We start from the raw sequence: 20,663 nt of genomic DNA, 5'->3' as shown, positions 1-20,663 counted from the left end.
TGGCAAGCATAAGGTTGTGAATTCAATTCCAGCATGGAAAAAGAAAAGAAAAAAAAAAAGAATAATACTTCAAATAAAATCAGTTGTCCATTTACATTTACTTTTTCTTGTGTTTTCCATCACATCAATTTAATACTATTTTATGTTAAACAAGAACTCTGTGCCAACACTTGTAGGAGGATCAGCTATGAATTCAAGGCCATATGGGCTATGTGGTAAGTTCAAGACCAGCCTGAACTACATAGTGAAACCCTGACTAACAAAACAAAACAACCAACCAAAATACACCCATAATACTTCTGTACTAAAAACAAAATGAAAATAGTTTTATCTTTCACTAAAAATGAACAACAAAATGAAAAGACTTACCCTTCATCAAGATGATTAAAGAAACTCGATATAAGACTATTAGGGTTATAAGATTTTTTCCCTTTCTTTCCTTTTATTTTATTTATTTAGTTTTGGTGCCAGGGATTGAATTGGGGATCAAACTCATGACCTTACACTTACCAGGCAAATGCTTGAGCCACTGAGCTAAATCCCCGGTCCTTTTCCTCTTTATTTTAAAACTCAAAGAAATGTTTCTGATATATGCTGGTTGTGGCTTGACAATACTGAAGTCAAGGTGAAAATTTTGAGTTCTTTCTAGACTAACCCGTTTCAGTCCATTTAGGGCTAAAGCCAGTGAGCCTTGCAGGCGTCACTGGTAACACTGCCACAAGCTGAAATGGCACAGGCAGAATGACTCATGGTTGAAGATCAAAATTAAAAGCGTGCCTTGTAGTTAGGCAATCAATGTCACATTGTCCAATGAAATGTGAGGCACAATGTGAAATTGTTAAAATAACTTGTACCAAATGGACCCAGTCTCACACTGTTTGTGGGAAAACACAACTTTTCAAAGGTTAGCTAACTTGTTAGGGTGGTTTGGCTGGTCAGATGAAAACATACAGGTGTGGCAGGGTATTAGCAGAGAGCTTCACAGTAAGGCATCATTTAGTATTTGAAGTATTGTTAGTCAACATTTTGAAGAATTAAGGAACTTTTATCCTAAGAAAAAACGCAATAAAGATTATGTTCATTTGATTCTTTATCATAGTTATGTTATATATAAAATCTCAGCCTTGTATCTGTCATGCTTTATCTTTTACTTTCTTTAGCAGGAAAATTGTGAAAATTGAAACACAGTAGAATAGTCTGGCAGAGAAGTACAGGGCTGGAGTCCTGGCAGAATCTGCTCGGCACTAACCTGCCGCGCCGTCTCTAACCCAGCCACAAGGTCTCTAACCCATCTCCGCTTTCTCTAACCCAGCCACACCACCTTTCTTTCGCTATTCCTTAAATATTACAAAATATTTAGAATGGGAAAACCAACACCCATCCCCATTTCTATCTCACCACTGATACAGTTACAAAGCAAGTTCTTGGGAAGATTCAAAAGCACTTTGAGAAATGTAACCATTCTATCTATAGTCAAAGGTAAGAGCAATGCATGTAATAGCTCAGGGTTAGAAATATTTTTCACGATCACACTGTTCCTAAGAATTATAGTGACGCTTTGATTAATACTACAAAAAGCTGAAATGGTACATGTTGTACAGGTTCTTCAGCTAGTACTTGTGGCAGTAAGTGTTTGGGTACAAACTGGGCCCTTAGGTCAAATCCAACAAACAGAGAGTTTTCTTTGTCCCTGAGAATATTTAAAGATTTGGAGATTTGAGATCTGTAATCCCCACCACTCTCTGTTTTGATGCTTCAGGTCAGTACTGTCCAGAGAAATATAATACAAGCCACACATCTAGTAGCCACATTAATAAAGAGAAAGTCATTTTGATCATGTATTTTATTTAACCCAACATATCCAAACTACTGTTTCAATATGAAAATTATTGATTTATTTAATTACTGAGACTGAGATTCAGTTATTGAGACTGAGATTCAATTATTGAGATTCAAAATACAGAGTAGAATTCAAGCATCCAGCACAACCTAAACAGCCACCATCCCAGGCTCGTGTCCACCAGGGAGGCTGCTGTTGTGGACAGCACAGCTCAGGGTGCTTCATTCACCAAGGTCTCTAACTGGGCTGTTCAGCAATGCTTCTGAAATGCTGGTGTTTGGACAGCTTCACTCCAGAGTTTGCTAGAAATGCAAACGTCAGGCTCCACCCAGGATGAACTAAGTCTGAAACTCTGTGGGTGGGGTCCAGCAAGCTATGCTTAATGAGCTCTCTAGGTGATTCTGATGCATACAAATATTTGAAAAAGACTGCGTTGCAGGCATCTTGATTTGCAAGTGTAGTTTAAATGCTGATAATCATGATTAATAGGTACAATCAAATCCAATGCACAACAAAAGTACTCTGAGCTAAAGTGATTCAGTTTGGCTTCACAAAGCATCAGAAGTTGAAGTATGAGAAACTCCTAACTACTGTTTAGGCATTAGTCATTAAACTATGAGTTTCCTTCACACATTTAGGTCTGGCACAGCTCAATAAGTCCAGCAGATCTCATCTAATAAAATGCTCTTCATTGCTACTCCAGGCATCTAAAATTTCTCTACCTTGGGAGATGAGTGGGGTACCACCTCTGTCTCCCCATTTGAACTAAGATCTGCTTGAGAAGGAACACAGTGACTCAGGGAAGAGCCGAAGGGAAAGTGCTGGAGAAACAGTAGTGACAGGAACCAAAAGATCTGACTGAATTCAGTACGTGATTTGCTTCTCATGGGCTTCTTTGTGGGCTGTCTGACTTTTCACATAACCTGTGATTCCTTTCTTCCAACTGCAAAGTGTTAATGATGTTCACGGTAGATGATGATGAAAATAAATGTCTATTCAATCTAGCCCATAATGTTGTTGGACATAACAAATGAGATGATGCATGTGGAGATCCTAGAGCTTTGGGCTTTTTTGGTGTTACAGAATTCATACTATAGTGGAAATGACTATTTCCTCCTTCAAGCAAAATTTAAGAGAGATTAAGAAACTGCTGGAAGTAAAGAAGCTAGAGTTCAAGCAAGAGGTGGACTTTGTGGGAGCTGAAAAATACTATGAAAAAGCTGCTTGCACTCGACTGCTTTGATAAGTCTTCTTAAATCCTATACAATTTAAAAATATGAATTAGAATGATACTACAACCAGTGATTGCGATAAAAAATTTGACCATTCTATCTGGTTTTATTTGGCGCTCCACTTCTCTTCTATGTTGAGTTACTTGGGATCTCTAATTAAACAGTCTGTGATAAGGGGCACCCGGATGCTGGGCCAATAAAAGGTAAACAACACTTTGCCAACTGAAAAATAAGATGAGAAACCAGCGACTGCTGCTTCCTGTGAAAACGTCATTAGCGATAAATGAGTTGCCAGTTGTCGTGTGTCAGATTGGAAATGGAAATATACTCCCTGAATTTGCGCACGGTCTGAGCTGGAGTTTAAAACGAATTCTTTTCGAGAGAGCTGTATAAGGGAATGCACCATCCCTGCCTTCTGAGAGTTGGTTCCTCCTCTAAAAGTGGAATCAATGCACCTCTTGGTTTGTGGAGTGGCACTGCATAGCATTTCTGCCTAGAAGGGTTGTGTGGTGAGGCAACACAGTATTCACACGGTAGCAACTGTGGAAGGACAAGGTGACATGTCTGAACGCTGTGTGCCATACCGAGACTCTCGTCTTCTCCTGTTTTTAACTTTGCACAGGAATTTCTCTTCTCCTCACCGTCACTTTCTGCACTGGATGTTCGCTTTTATCAACAAGAACAAAACTGTTCAAGTCAGCAGCTGTCCACATTAACTCCTGAACTGTGCTGAAACGTCCTGGCTAGCACTCCCCTTTCTTCATAAGATATTAAAACTCTCCTCTTGTCCTCCCGGCTAGCTAAGCTGATTCTGTTCCTGTCCTCAAAGTTGCAAGCTTCCAACCCGAAAGCAATTGTGGTTAGGGAGGAAACCTGCCAGTAGGAAATAGAAAGAGCACAGTTTCATTTGAGCCAGCAGAAATTTCAGATGATAAGCTGGTATGATGGAAATACTAACGCAGTCTAGTTTTTTATAAACAAACAGTTTTTGGCTGAACTTCTGCAGCCCAATTCCTTTGCAATTTCAAAATCTTTGCAGTTTACTTCATTCCAGCTGAAGCTCATGGCTGTTTGAATTCTTTTGTTTATTTTTCCTGCCCACTTAATTTTAGTTCTTATCTTCGGTAAGATAGGAGAAGTCTTTAAATAAATTAAGAGGGTGAAAGTAAATTATCTTTCTCAAGACTTCCTTTCAGAGAAATATTTACATAGAATTTCTATATGCAGAAATCGCCAAGTACTTAAGAGTTTATTTCTTTGTCATTACCTACACGTTAGCCTCTGGGGATGGAGAAGGTACTGCTCTCTGACCCGCACGTAAAGGAAGGCAGAGGATCCCTGTGGTGATTAGTTCTGTCAATGGGAAAAATGTCAATGTTTTATTTATATAACTTGAGCGTAAGCTGACATACAAGTGTCAATTAAGCTTGTTTAATGTAAAACTTTTAGTTTTCTCTATTTCTGCCAGTATCGGATTTACACTAGGAAGGACAAAATGATGGTTTAATACTAATGGTACCATTTATCATTTATGATTAAATGAATATTTACTGTGGGTCAAGTGTTGTGTTAATTGCTTTAATCTTTCTAAGAACCCTTTGATGGAAGTTACTGTCATTTCTATTTTTAAGATGAAAAAACTGGCTTAGCGAGCAGGTCTTTCCAGTTTCAACATCCTATAAGAAATATCTCAAAGCTTCTATTATTAGTATTTTAATTTTTGTAATGTCTTCTGTTAGTACTCTATCCCAGTGCTTCTCAAGCAGCAGTGATTTTTTTTTCCCCTCTAGGGCCACTTAGCAATATGTGGACACATTTTTCATTTTTAAAAGAGGGCATTGGCTTCTAATACTTACAATTAATAATACTATTTTACCATGCGTGATAAAATGTTAACTAGCCCAAAATATACTACTTTGAGAAACCCTGCTCTGGTCCCTACTTTTTTTTTTTAAACTATGATAATTTGTAGCTCTTACTTTATATGGCATGAATTAATTATACACTGCATTTTATTGGTAGCTTTGTTTCATTTACTGTCTTCCAGGGAAAACTACAGGTCCCACAAAAGATAGATTCTGAGAATTTTCTAGAATGCCAGAAATCTGCACAAATACACTAGAAGAGAGACTGAATGGATTCATCCTAGAAACTTCAGCTCCATGGCTACTGTGCTGGTCCCAAAATGTCCACCAGAGGGAGGAAGCCGCCTACTCCGGAAGTCAAACCCTGCCCCCTGGTGGCATCACCACCATACATACATCCCAGAGGGAAGAGAGAGAGCACCCATCTGCACCTTGGGGTCTGAACTGATTTTTGCAATTTTGAAAATAAATTCAGTTTTATTTACATTAGTTTTTTTCTTTCTGCGGAGTAGCATGTTAAATTTATAACATGTCATCAAGGTTCAGAATTAAACCAAGTAGAGAAATGTGGGAAAGAAAAAGGATGCACACATGTAGGCACAAATGACATTTTCTGGAGATTTGGCAACCAGAGCTGAGTTATTTAGCTTGATTTTCTGTTACTTGTAATCCCCCTCCCAACACACACACTTCGAAGGCCACAATATTAATAGTTTCTTGGTTCTTCCGCTACATTCTCTTCAAATTTCTTGTAGGGTAGCTCTAGAAAAAAATCACCATGAAGTTTGAAAGATCAGCTAAGTCAGAGGAAATTACAGTTCCCTCCTTTTCCTATTAAGAACTCTATTCTCTTACTACGAAAACCCTACTGAACATCTTATCGGAGAGTGCAGCCTTTTCTGTATACTGATGCCAAGCGAGTAACATTTTAGTGAAGCATTTGAAGTCGTGATATGCAACTCGGTGGGAGATAAACAAGGTCATTTACAAGGTCTTTTCACTGAGAACATCAGAGCTTTCAAAAGATGCACACAGTCTGTCCTGGATAATCAGGGTAAAACAGAAATGAGGAAAAAGCCTATAAAGTACAAACATAAAGGAGCAGTTCGACAGAAACACTCAAAATTAAGAGTGAACAGATTATGGGGAATGCTGATGTCAAATCTTAATATGTAAAACTAAAAGCATTAAATGAAAAAGCAACATAATTTAAGAATTTATAGAGTGGGATTTCCGTTTATTGTAGGATTAACAGGCTTAAATATCGCATGGCTTCTCTCATATGAGAAAATCAATATATAAAGAAAGAAAAACTAAAATGTAAGATAATAAGAAATATGGTGATAGATCTTTCTCAAATGTGAAGGGGATCAAGAGATGATGGAGGGGGGAAGAGAGAAGAGGAAGGGGGTAAAAACTAACATGTGTTATGTGCGTGTACTAACTCCCCCTGAGAAATAAAATCATTAGGTATTGCAAACATGTACTAATGAAAAATAAAAACAAAAACTAAAAATTGTACTTGGATTGTAGAAAATATATATTAAAAAGACTTAGAACAAACATTGGTTTAGAATTAATGATGATGGTCTCAGGGACGCTTTCTTTGCCTTTCAGAAATTAAGACCAAAAGCAACTCATTAAATCTTCACTGGACTTTGATCTGAGAAATGGGAATGAGACTGATAAGTCTCTGCCTCGACCTTGGAAGAATACTGTAAGAACCCGTGTTTAAAATGATTTTCCTCTCCACGTATGTATTCAGATGGATAAACTACCTAACAATAAAAGTAAGTTTAATAAGTCACTACAATGGGCTTTGCATAGCAAGAGATATATATTCTGTACTTAGAAGCTTAAAAGGGAATGCAAGCTACTGTTAGCAGTTCATCAGCTGTCTGCTTATAGGAAACAATCCTTCCACAAGCTTTGTGTTCACAAAGGTCTGGGGTGAGGTCCTGGCTCCATCTCTGATTAATCATGTGATAAACTAATTTACTCACTTTTTGGCCTTGGTTTCCTTATTTTTAAAATGGAATTGAAACCAACTTTGTACAGTTAATATGAGGGTTAAATAAAACACGAGGAAAAAGAGTATATTACATACTCAGTAACTGTGACCTGTTACTATCATTGTCCCTATATTTTCAATAAATACTCGTATATCCCTACACATGTTCTAAAATATCTCGGTAAGATTTTACCTTACAGATGCGATTTCTCACATTATTACACATGACTAAGTAATAGACTGGCAGGTTGTTAGAAGCCCTTTTGACATAACAATATGGTAATATAATCTGTTGGTAATCCTGTAAAGATTTAGCTTTCAAAGAGTGAAAACGAGTATCTAAAATGGAAGTGATTTCCAGATTAATTTAGAGAAGCAATAAAATAAAATAAAATAAATCACACCATAGACCATTGGTTGCCAAATCATGCTTTAACTAATGAAGTGACAAAAATTCTTTTAAAATTCAGGGTGCAGAAAAAAAAACTGTGCCTACAGCTCCCTTAGTATTCATATAAGTCTCTTTCTTGAGTTATCTGAATGAACATGTGGTTATTGCTGTTCTTTAATATGATCTCAAGAGTTCACTCTTTAATAATTATACAACATGTTGTTTTTGCTAATAACCTTTTTGGTATTACTATATTGCTATATAAGACAATGGAGAAATAAATTAGGTCATTTTTTTTAACCCAGAATAGGGAAAGCATATTTGTGAGTTCATCAGAATTTTGTGGAGAATAATATAATATGCTAATAATTTTAAATATTTTGCTGTGAAGGGGTTCCAATTCAGAGAAAATATGTTTTAGAAATCTGCCTATCTCAGTACAAGAGAAAAATCAGATTAAAACTGTTTTCTCTCTATATTACATACTTGATGCTATACCAAAAATGAAGGTATTCTCTTGACATAAAAGTCATTCTGCACTGGTTGTGGTGGCACAAATCTGTAATTCCAGCACTCCAGGAGGGTGAGGTGGGAGGTCTGCAAGTTTGAGCCCTGAGCAAACTTGACTCAGTGAGACTCTGTCTCAAAAATTAAAAAAAAGAAAAAAAAAACTGAAAAAGGCTTGGAGATGCTGCTGAATGTTAAGGCCCTGGGTCCGATCCTTAGCACAGTACACACACACAAATAGTCATTCTGCAATTTACAGCCTTTCAATTACGTTTGGAGAATAGCTTTCTCTTGATGTGCATCAGGAAGTCACAGAGATTTCTAAACTATATGAATTGAATGTGTTGCTTCTATTCTTACAAGAAATATATACCTTCTGTCTTAGTAAATACATACAATTTTTATATGACCAATGTTATTTTGACTGTCAGATTAGTCAAGTGAAATCTATTTTAGCCTATAGTTTTTTGCTTCCCTGGAAACAACCTAAGTCAGAGATGCACAGAATTTTATTGCTGAAAGGTGTTCAGAAATTCAGTGCTCCAGGATTCACATAATCAAATATTTAGGGGCCCTGGGAAAAAGAGAAATGGTTGAAGTAGCCATGCTGGAGAATGGAGGGGTCACTGTTTTTTTCTCAGAGGCACACAGGCATTTTCTTTGCAGCATCAGCCAAATGTGGGAACTGTGCTGGGGGTAAGGGGTGCCCAGCTGATTTTTTAAAAGATAAGCAGAAACTTCAGTATGTTATGTGAAACATCTCGATTTAAAATGTTTTTAATGCAAATGAGAAAGCAACACTGTGGAACTAAAGGGAACTGCAGATCACATCAGAGTTGGTCTTGTGGTTGCTGACTTGTAGCTTAGCATCTTAGCCAACCACTTAATTTTACAGCCAAGCAAACAGAAGCCATGGCAAGATGCTCTACGTCCCACATCAGTACCTTGAAATGATACTAAATAGTGAACTAGACTTCAAGAATTTAGGCATCTCTTCTTCCATTTCCACACCCACTAACTCCCCATGGTGCAGGAGCTAAAGATAGTGGGAAACACATAGAGATACGATGGGCTGAAGTGTTGCCCATCACCCTGGCAGGCTGCCTCATCTGCGTGTGCACAACAAAAGCTTGGCTTGTGTTCTAGAAAGGTCTTAGGGGTCAGCCTGGACTTTATACCATCATCGCCCCTTTCAGTATTGCTGCAAGGAATTTATTTTTCTTTTCTCATTTTTTCTGTACAGTGAAAGACAGTTAAGGCAATTAAGCTCTTTTCTTAGAGCTACTTTGCAGTAAAGTAGCTCTTTGCACGTGATGATCTCACATGGGTGAATACCACATAGAATCCATGGTATTCCTGCATATTATCTTGACATTATTTAACAAATATCATTCAGTGTGTAAAGGTTATCAGTCATAAATTCCTAGGTCCTATTTCCTAGGACCACGTCAACTCACTGACCTTGGTTATATATCTAATGAGAAAGGGCAACTTTAAAATATTTGTAGTAAGTGCTACAATATTTATGTTTGAAAGTTTCATTATCAGACAAGATCAGGTACAGGTTCAGGATGAGATGGCTATACACGAAAGTTTCATTATCAAGTAAAATGCTTCTAAGTGAACTTTTATGCTCCAAGTATAGAATTATCTACACACTTATGTTACAAGGCTACATTTATATTTTTGACACTAATATATTTTGTAAATTCACGCACGGCAGATTTGAGAATACACGTGAAAACAGAGTTCAGAAAAGAACATGTCTTTTGCCCACTGATGGGACAGATACACTGAAGGAGTTACACAGGGTTAGCACTGGAGGTGTAGGGAGTGTTTCTGATTAACTGTAACCCTTGGCTAGCATGTACATCATTTGGGACTCATGCTCTACCAAAAATTTCTAAATAAGTGACTGCTTTTTCAGCTTTGTTGAAAGAAAGTCTTTAGTTCTCATGAGGATATTTTAAATTCCATAGAAGGATGACAGTTTGGTTCACTGCATAGTTGGCTGGAAGAAAATAGTTTGTGATTTTATACAGTTTGTAGTACCCTGGATAAGAATGAGCCAGGACCTGGCAAAATGCTAACTTCCCAATCAATTCTGTTACATGTGAGGAAATAACATTTCACGCCTTTTACAACGAGGGTGTTCAGGGGAGCCAGAAAACACAGATGGAAGGCAGTGTCTGATGATGCAAATTTTCCTAGAACTGACTCAGAAGGAGCCATGCTGAGGCCTGTTGATGACTACTTTCCAGAGCAATCTCAGGGATGCCAGTCTAGGGTGCTGTCCATGCCCTCGGGGCAGGCCAGGAGGGGCTGAGTGAGGTGGTGATGGAATTGTACAGTGGGTAACCCTCGGTGCAAAGGAAGCTGGTATCTGAGCATTTTAGAATTAAGCAAATACTAAGCAGTTGTTGGGATCAACCTCATCATTCAGGAAAGAATATTGTAGGGGCAGCAGAGCAAGTAGGATCTTAGCACCTTAAGTTCCACTTGAGTTTTCATCTGGGACAGTGAAGTTTTCATCTCTAGAAGTTCTATGTCAGTCTTGTACATCTTCCATGTTTCTACCTCATTATGTTCCAACTTTCATCTAGCTTCTTAAACATTTGAAATACTGTTATAATAACCATTTAATGTCCTTGTTTAACAACTCTACTCTGTTATTACTGGGTCTGTTCCTTTTCATTTTTTAATGGCTAACACTTTCTTGCTTCTTTGCATGCCTGTTAGTTTTATGTTGAATGTCAAACACTGTGAATTTTTCTTTATTTGGGCATTGGAAGTTTTCCATAAAAATTCTCCAGGTTTGTTCTGGGAAGCAGCTGAGTTAAATGCAAAGTCTGATTCTTTTGAGCCTAGGTTTTATGTTTTGTTACCTGAGATCAGAGCAGTATTTAGTCTAGGAGTGATTTTTTTTTCCTGTTCTGAGGTGAAACCCATATGACTGTGCTACCTGATGCCTAGGAATCATAACATTTTCCACTTTTGCTGGTGTGAAAAAAATTGCTTTCTGGCTTGAGACAATATTTGGGACTACTATTTCTATTCCTTTGATGCATCTGAGCTACTCAGATGTATCCAAACATAAGGATCCATCCTTATGTATCCTTTCCTGATCTCAAGGCCCTTTTTCAAGTAGCTGTCCCTTCTCTGGTACTCTGCCCTGTGAATTTTAGTCTCATTGGACTCTCACCTCCATCTCCTCAATTGAGGGAGATGAAATGCCCTGCTCGGGCTCACCTTTCCTGTATATACTGAAACATCTGCCAGACAGAGAATTGGCATGATCTTAAGGCTCCTCTCTTCCTATCTCGCAGGGATCACTGCCCTTTGTTATCTGATTTCCACTATCATGAAGCCACTGTTTCATATATACAGAATGTCTGGATTTTAAAATTGTTTTGTTCAGAAGGTAAGCCCAGTTTTTGTTACACCATCAGGATTGGAAGCAGAAGTAATTGGCTTTGAATTTTGACCCTACATTTATCTACAGTTTGATTTTAGAAGAACTACTGAGCCGCTGCTGCTTCTTTGTCCACTTATGATATAGAGACAATGCTACAATGAAAAATCAATGGAATCCCTTATGGGAAAACATGCTACAATCCTTAACATCAGGCTAAGGACTGTCTGTAGAAATGAATTAAATTTCAATGGAGGACCAAAGCCGGGTGTGGCGGCACACACCTGTAACCCCAGCTACTTGGAAGGCTGCTTGGAGGATGAGCACAAGTGCCAGCTGCCTGATCCTTTTCCTCTTGCTAGGCAATGGTAGTCTATTGAATTCTTGCAGGCTGATGACCTTGCCCTTCCCTTTCGATCTGTTATTAAAAAGCCTAGGCCAAACAACTTCCCTCTACCTAGAACCCATGAACAAAACCCAAATTTGTCTGAAATATTTTGCCAAGGCTTCATCAACATAGGATTGCAGAACCATTAACGAAATCTATGTATTTGGAGTAATAAAAATCTCATTTTTCTCATTTATACCTTAATTTTAAAACAATCATTTTCAGTAAACTGTGCAATAGGAAGAATGCATAAAATTATTAATTGAGAACATCTGCCCACAATTATAAATATTTGGAATTCATTCATCATACAAGCAGTACATTACCACTTGAAATGAAAAAATTTTTCATTAAAGGAATGATTCTTCTGATGTTAACATTCTACATTACTAATGCAATAACATGAGTGAAAAAAATAATAAAATCCTATGACTTTTTTACTGCATGTTTATTTAGGCCAAACCAGTATGAGGCAGCTAGATTAATTACTTTTATACTGTTAAGTACTGTACATAGTTAATTATTTCATCTAACTCGTGTCTGAGCCAAACCTGTGAATTACTATTCACGCAGGGCAATGATGATAATTTATGTACTCCCTCTATGCTACAGCTTGTTAATATATTATTTTTGATTTGAAACTAGATGTTAAAAGTTTGTAAGAGGCTTTTAAAGACTACCCCATGACATAAGTTCTAAAAGATGAATTTCAAAATCAGAGTTGATGGCATGCTATGCTAAGAATTTATTTAGATGATGGAATTATAATACATTTGACCTGAAAAATTGTTTTTTTATGTTTATTCTGATCTTTTGACCTTGATGGATTTAGCTGTGTTTTTAAAATTCTGCTTGATGCTATGATGCGGGTGTTCTTTGGGCCCCAGTCATATTTCTGCACATCATGACTTGCATAAAACATGGTATCATCCACTCTCTCCAATGGTCATTCGAATATTTAACTGTGGTTAAAGTGCCCCCAAACCTTGAGTGCTCAGAGAGATGCTCACGATCACTACGATTTCATCAAGCTAAGGTAGTGTCTGTGAATTCATTTTTAAGACATTAAAACAGCTTTTGAAGACTTCAATAACAAGCTCCCAGAGATATTTTTACATAGTTAAGTGAAAGAGTCCTTTCAATGTTTTATAAATTCAAAAGTTGAATTTTAAGACACATCATTAAATCTTACAAGAAAAAAGAAGCAATCAGTAACAGTGGAAAAATATAATTAACAAAAGGAAGTGCCATGTTACCCAGCCTGCTTGCTGATCTCAGGGTGGCCCTGAATGAGTCACTGCAGCAGAATCTGAGACCAAAGCAATCTCAGCTCAAACCTCACCTCAAACCTCGGGAGTCAGACTCTGTACTCTAAGAAGATTCTCCGGGTGATCTGGGTGTCCATTAAATTTTGAGATGCACTGGTCTGGAGGTATAGTTAGTAGCTACTTAAATGTGTCCATTGAATTCTGTAACCTGGAGAGGCCACACTTAGGACATGAGCTCGTATCGCTGGAGTGTGGCTGCCCAGGGATGGAAGAGGTCAGAACAGGCAACGGCGCTTCTGCAGACCCAGCTTTCAGGGAGAGATTTTAGAATACGGAGCAAAAGCCATAAAGGGCAAACGAAAATAAAATATATTTCACATAACATAGTATTTGTCAGCTCCACTTATGGAAAAAATATCACTGGATGTTTAACCAAAGGGTCCTTGCTTGTTTGAGAGGAATTAGCATCTGAAAGAATACAGCATTTGAAAGAAAACAGCATGCCCAGCCATTCTCATATTCTAGCTTCTCTTTGTTTCTATGAAATATGTGAATTTTGACATGTAAGTAATTTTAACTAACAACGGTTCTGTTTAAAATGCAGGGCTTGCCTGCACAATTGCCTTTCCTTGCCAAGGCTCTCAAACCTTCAACCACTAGAGGTCTGTATTACCTATTTTTAAAAATCTTAACTCACTGGCTGACGTTCACCTCTCAGTTTAAGGGATAATAACCAGGAAATAAAAATCATAACACTTTAAGAAATGAAGAAAACCTAACAGGAACTCTTGTATTTGGAAAGAGACTGGGACTCCTCTAATATTTCTAGGAGGCAGCTGAGCACATCTTCACAGTCCTAAACAGAGGTCAAAGGCCAGTTACAAATCTGGGGACAACACCTTTGTGCATAATAACCTCCCCATACATTTAAGATCTCTGTTTCAACTTTAAATTTTAAAACATTTATTTTCCTTTTGCAAAGAAAGAAAAATAGAGTAACAATTAATTCTTACTTAGCTCACTTAAACAGCAATTTTATCACTTTCAGGAAGGCTTTTAAGTAAAACCTTCTTTTATTGGTTAGACTGTATTAGTTTAAAAATTAATGTCCTTTCAGGCTTACTTTACGAGACTAACATTTGCTAACATTTTGCAAACTAATGCATGAAGCTGGGCTTTCCTGGTTAAATTTTAAGAGTCATGACACTTTCTGGTGGTACCCATTGTATGTTGGGTCCCCCAGGTTTTCTCTGTGCTCACTGCTCACTCTGGATTTTCAACGGAGTAGTCCACTGGGGTTTGCCCTCTGCCAGCAGCAACCCAGGTCCCGAACCTTCCAGAAGCCTGAAAATGAGGTTTTTCATTTACAAGAGCATCTTATTAGAAATGATAAAAACCTTCCCATAGAACATGGAGCAGACCTCCTGAAGTATCACGCATTCATATATTCACATATTTAAATGAAATGGTAGAAAATATCACAGACATAAAAGCTATAATTTACTGAGTACTGCACCAGGGGTTCGGATTCTGACGCTAGATTTCATAGATTCTAATTACACCTGCATTTGGAGTAAGTGGCTACATTTGTTGCCAGGCAAGGTGTAATGATAAGAGCCTCCCCTCTTTTAAAAGGCATTATTACATAATGTTCCTGGCCTGTGACGCCTCTGGAAGCATAAGCGGATCTAGTGTGGCTTCCCTCTCAGTCTGTCACTTTATTAAAACACAACAATTTGCAAGTGTTATTTGGCAGATCAGCTGGGTTCATTTCAAAGGCTAATATTTAACAGAGGGGAAAATAAGCCATCCCAATCCTTTTAAAATATCTTTTCTGTGTGTTTTCAGGCAAATTGCCTAGTGTTTTACAGAGACCGTGAGCTGAGATTTAAGAATAATTTTAGCAATGTCTTGCATTGCTTGTCTACATAATCCAAATTATCAACTCGGCAGCAAAAGGAAACCAACATACAGTGCCGTAATTTGTACTGCAGACCACATTATTTAAAGCAGTTAAGTTTTCTTCATTTCTGGTTGTATTTCTGCCTATGGCTGGTGGCATATGAATTAGCAATTTTCCTCACTGAAATGAGACAGAAAACTATCTGCTTTCCTCTCGCTGGAACATCCCTTTCAGAGCTCTGGACTCTTCTGTTATTCAAATGATGCAGCTTGTACCGGCATACAATCTCAGAATAAACCTGTAATTAAATGCTAGCATCGGGTTCACTTATATGAAAAAGATGGTGCTGTTTTGGCAGTTGAGCAGTAACAACAAGCTCTTAGGCACTGAGGAATCTGGTGGGTTACCACTGAGACAGAACTGGTTGGAAGCAAGGAATGGAAGTCAGTCCCAAATTTTGGTCTTGACCCTAGCTAGCAATGTGGGCAATTTAGTCTCATTTTCTATGAAAACAGTAGAGGCAATAAGAGACCTTGGGGATATGTTTGTTTTGTGTTGCTTGACAAATTGCTTGAATAATGCCAGACACCAGAAAGTGTCCAATTAGTAATGTTTTTTCCTGATCTTTCTTGTCTTCATTTACAAGGGGTCAGATAATACAGTGACCTTAATCTTGCTTATGTCCAAGTGTTGTGAGACACACACAGGTTCACGTGTGACACAGCCTTCATGAACTGTTCTTTTGAAGTTTTCAACCTAAACACTAGATCACAAATTAGGGAGTTTCAAAATAATTCATTCTTCTATTGGACATTTTTATACATGTTTTAGAAGACTATGCCATTTAGATTATGTCTCATGTATTTAATTATTTCTGATCTGAATAATGATTTACATTTGTGACTCTTTGAGGATAACTATTGTATTGAAAAGCAGAGATAAATCATTTTTGGGGCAGTTAATAATTGAAATCAAGAATCTGTTCAGATTCAGGAAATTTAAAGAAAAAACATACTCTTGCCTAAAATGCTTGAACCCTTTCATTATTATAAACTTCTGATTTAGAGAAGTTTATTTTCTCTAAAATGCTGCATAGTATTTTCTTTAGGAGAAAAATCTGTGGGAAAGGAATTTGAAAGAAGTTGTGATTAACTAGTTTTTTTCTTAAATTAGGGATGGCATACTGATTAAATTGCAGGCATTCTTTTAACTAATCTCATCTCCCAGTACTATTGGAATTTAAAATTAGAATTGCTGTATTTTGCAGTGAGTAGGGAAGAGAACAGTGACCAGACACTGACACTCAACCCGAAAGGTTTGATTCCGAGGAGAGAGCCTAGACATTGCAGTTTGCCCTTTATGTAGCAATTTCCAAGAAAACATTGGCATTACAAAAGAGGTATGTACATATCTCCTGAAATCAGAGGCACTCACTCACCCATATAGGAGTTCAGGTCAGTTTGAATCAGTTTTCATGCTTTTGTGTGAGAAAACTTCTTGTTTAAGGTTATGTATTGTGTATCTTCAGAACGTTTTAGTTCCTCACAAGGCTGCTTTTATATACTTTCAATGATATGAGCAGTGCTGGGAAAGACATTCCTGAGTAGTTATAAATAAATGGCCACAGTTGTACTATTAACTAGCCCTAGGAACTGGAATTCTACCAGAGAAGTACTTCTTGGAATATAATTCTTTATAGAGAGCCAGCTAACAACTTGGAATTGAATCTCCTATCTTTCTGTCAGCTTAACATTTTTTCAGAGCCTCCTTGTAGTTTGTAGATTAGGCAAGTAGACTTGTTGTGAAATTAGGGCAGAAGGAAGGGGATGCCATGAGCAGCTCTAGAGAAACAACAAGAGGTCAGGGACAGAAAGCCCTGCAAAGGGACACAGACCTGCTGAAGTCTTAGTCCTTTTCTATCTTTGGCTCTCCCAACTGATTCTCTGAACACAATTTAGCTCAATTTGCTGAAAAAATATTTTAATATAATAAAGCTTGGGGTTTAAAACCATTGTTGTATAGTGACTAAGTGTACAGCTGTGATCTAGGTTAAAAAATATGCTGGATCCAAATCTGGATATCAGTGGTTTGAAGGTTGTTCAAGTCACAAACTTTCTATGGCTTAGAGATGTTTGAACATTTAGTCAAGTAAGTTATTACATATAAAGAGCTACCAATGTCATAGCTATTGACAAAACAACTATTTCTAGTGGTAAGGGCATGTATGTTTTGAAAATACAGGGGTAAACCAGGTTTTTATGGCAAATGTCTCTGATATTAATGTACCTCCTAATGTTTGTATTTAGATACTCATTTATCCAAGTTCACATATACTTATTTCAGCTTCACATATACTTATTTCACAAAACAATGTTAATTTATTGCATGATGGAGGGAAGGAAGCATAATGGCATTCTTTTCATCAGAAATCACATTATTTTCAAGGTCACAGAACATCCTCACTATAGTTTTGTTCCCTTGAAGGAAGTTGAATTTTTTTTTTCATTCTGCTTCTGTTACTCCTCATCTCTTACTCTTGGGGACATCTGTAACAGAGGTTGTGGGGAGCAGGGGATTGGATGAGTCCTCATCACAACATACAGGTTGTCTTTTCTTTGGCTCCATCTGTTGGGAACAGTAACTAACTTTTTTGCTTAAGCTGGTAGGAGAGGAGCTGTAGAAAATCAAATTAACAGAAAAGAAACTATTAGTCTTCATCTTCTTGTTTCCAACCTGCAAACACAGATTGCTAAATATGCTTCTTCTCTAACCCTTATTAGAAAATCTTGAAGAATAGCAGGTCAGGGAAAAAAAAGCATGGGGATTATTTTAAAAGCATCAATAAAAATAAAAGAATTATTTCTTCTCATTGAGACTGTCTGTACATTTTTAGAGTTGATTTGAAATTTTCCATTAAATTTTATTCCTACTTATATATGAATGAATGAAACATATATAATTCCAAATGCAACTTTTTATTGAGAATTTGCTTTTTGGCCTTGAAGATAAAATAAAAGAAATGACAGCATATGAAGTTATTTTAGTGGTGTCCCTAGGACTGAAGCATATTGCTGTATGTAGCTCAGAAGAAAAAGCTTGCATTACACATAGTCTATTTGCAAAGCTGTAGTGCTCCAACTCACTATTGCTTGAAACGTTGTGTTTTTCAGGTCCAGAAACATAACAGGCAGGTACTACAGGCAAAATGTATTTGCAGTACACCAGAGATAACTACTAGTAAGGAACAGACAAAAAATTCAGTCTTCTAGTGATTACAAGTTAGAGCTGTTTCCATAGAACTAACTAGTAAGGGCTCAACTGTGGACCTGATTACATTTTAAAATCTACAAAATTGGGAACATTTCATGATATTTAAAAGCATTTCAGGTTTTAAAGCAATTTAGACTTTAGATTCCAACAATTTCCCTTCTGGAATCCATTTTAAATATGCCTTTAAGTTTCTGGCAGGCCCTACCCACCTATGCTTTATGTCACTTTTGCTGTATGATTCCAAGGATGTTGGCTCACTAGCTGTGGTAATAGTACCGCCTCAAGGTCTTCCCATTTACTGCACCCTCTGTCTACAGCAATCTTCTCCTAGATGTTCTTTTCTTATTAAGGGAGTTTTTCAGCACCACCTTTTAAAGCTGTGGTGCCCCATCCTATGCTTCCATAGGCACACATATCCTATGTCACTGCATTGCTTTCTTCTATTCGTGCACTAAGACTGTGTGTTCCACAAAAAAGAATTTCCATCTGTTTTGCTCACAACTTTCTGCCTTAGTGCTGAGGACAGTGTTTCACATACAAGTGTCCAAAAGTACTCATAGAATGACAAGCAGCAGAATCTGTTGCAAAATAAAGTTCTAAACAGGAATATCTTGTGTTTAATATTATCTTAAGTTACAAACATTCTTAGTGTTGTGGCTTTTTGGATATTCCTATCCCAGAGCCAGAGGACAGAAACTTCGGGGTTATCTGTTGTCATGGGTCAGAAAAGCTGTAAGCTGAAAGGTCATTGGGATTCAGCAGTTAAGTAAGTGTGTGAAGGCTGGGAGCTGGAGTGGTGGGAACTGTCACAAGGAGGGTTTACAGAATGCCTGGTCAAAGGTTTTTGGATTCCACGTAGAAATTTTAAACACATTCCAATATGAGGAAAACCATCTATCTTCATTTTCAAAGACTTTCTTTAGCTGTGGCTAGCAGGGCCAAGAAGATATTTTCTAAATTACCCTGTTGTTTTTTTTTTTTTTTTTTTTTATATAACTTCTTTCTAACTGTGTACTGAGGCTTGGGTGTGTGCCTGACTCAGTATCAGGATAGGAATATTCAACCCATCAAATCTAATTACATTTGCTTCCTAACTAAATTGTGTATCACTTTCCCCTCTTGTGAGAGAAATGGCCCCTCTTGGGTCCTCAGCATCTGATTATTGCAAACCTAATTGATTTGCAACATTCCATTAATAAAGTTAACTAAAACTAATTATATATATTGAATAAAAGTTTCCTGTGAAATGAATTTTTCTATTTAGCTTAAGGGTCTTAATTGTTAGACTGAATTACTGAAGATGATTCCAGAACTACTTTCTCTTGAAAGAGAGAAAAGTATATAATTTCCAGTTTTTTCTACAATCAATATAGATTGAAGGATTGTGTCACCATAAAAATTAGAAAAGAAAAAGGCTAATTAAATATGGAAGTTAGAGAGTTGTTGAAGGGTTTTCCTAAAAGATAGAAATCTAGTTACAGAAATCTCTTCATAGTATTCATGTTAAATTATATTAATTTTGTTATATTATAAGGACTCTGAAATAAATTAAAATTTAAAATTTATTTGCATTTCACTTGTATTAACAGTGCAGTTAACTGGTGTGTACATCCTGTGTTCTACTTTTTATTTCAGATAGTACATTTTCTATAATTAAATTTTGAAAAAATTTAAAACAAAAATAATAAAAATGATGATACAGAATTTCAAAACAAAATAATAGGAGATTAGTAATGGTTAATGTATTGTGCATTGTTATCATCAAAGTAGTTGCTCAGATTACAAGATATAGGCATGAAAAAATGATCAAACAATGAAAGCACAAGCCATTCTTTTTGATCAACTAGCAGAGATTAATAGTATAGTTATCCATATTGTGTGTGTGTATATATATAAAATCTATCTAATTACATCTTATTTCTGGGACATGTCTGGGAAGCCTCATCTCATTTCAATTGCTCCAAACCTAGCTGATGCACTGTGGGCCAATACTTCCCACAGGACCACTTCCAATGTTCCTTGTTAGTTCAGTTGTGGATAAGCACACTATATGTGAAACAAAGTCTACATTCATTAGTAGTTGAGGGCTGAGTAAAATATATCTGGTTCAAAATGGTTATATGATAATCTGAAATATAACAGGATGCTGTTATTATTGACAGCAGCTACCCAAACTGGATATGCTTTCACTTAGCCCAAGTGGATTCCTTGCTTTCCATCGTTAAGGAAGACAGCTGTTTCTCCCATTATGCTTTGTACATTGACTCCACAAAGGGCGAATGAGGTCCTGAAAAGCCCACATTGTTTCTCCATTGGATTGGTAAAACTTGAGAAGCCAAGATACACACTCTTGGTTGATGACATCAATTATCCTCTGCTCGATTTTGTCTGTTGCTTTATGGTGTCTGTCCTGTGGGCAGAAGTATTTGACTTTCCCTGGATGAGATGAGGAAGTACACTGCTCCTAGCTGGACTTTGGGCTCACAGTATTACATTCCTATTGTCCCAGGGCCCTTTGAGTGAGTCTAGCATTTGTTTAAATTCTGGCAAGATATCAAAGACCTAGTCACATAACT

At 37.1% G+C, this 20,663-nt stretch overlaps 1 protein-coding gene across 3 annotated transcripts in view; it reads right to left on the bottom strand.

Annotated features, from left to right (window-relative positions):
• Nucleotides 1-20,663, bottom strand: part of Agtr1 (angiotensin II receptor type 1) — a 44,281-nt gene that overhangs the window by 9,560 nt on the left and 14,058 nt on the right. The window contains exon 3 of one of the 3 annotated variants that reach the window (XR_010047141.1): nucleotides 8-17,491. The exons of the other annotated variants lie outside the window; for them this stretch is intronic. The gene's annotated coding sequence lies outside the window, so the exon portion shown is untranslated. Of the gene's footprint in view, nucleotides 1-7; nucleotides 17,492-20,663 lie in introns of those variants that run through there. 3 annotated transcript variants of the gene reach the window in all.

Source organism: Cavia porcellus, unplaced genomic scaffold (assembly GCF_034190915.1).
Source record: "Cavia porcellus strain 051 isolate PalLab524CR breed Dunkin Hartley unplaced genomic scaffold, mCavPor4.1 scaffold_5, whole genome shotgun sequence".
NCBI lineage: Eukaryota > Metazoa > Chordata > Mammalia > Rodentia > Caviidae > Cavia > Cavia porcellus.
The sequence above is the reverse complement of the archived record's forward strand: the minus strand, read 5'-3'. Positions and strand labels throughout refer to the sequence as shown.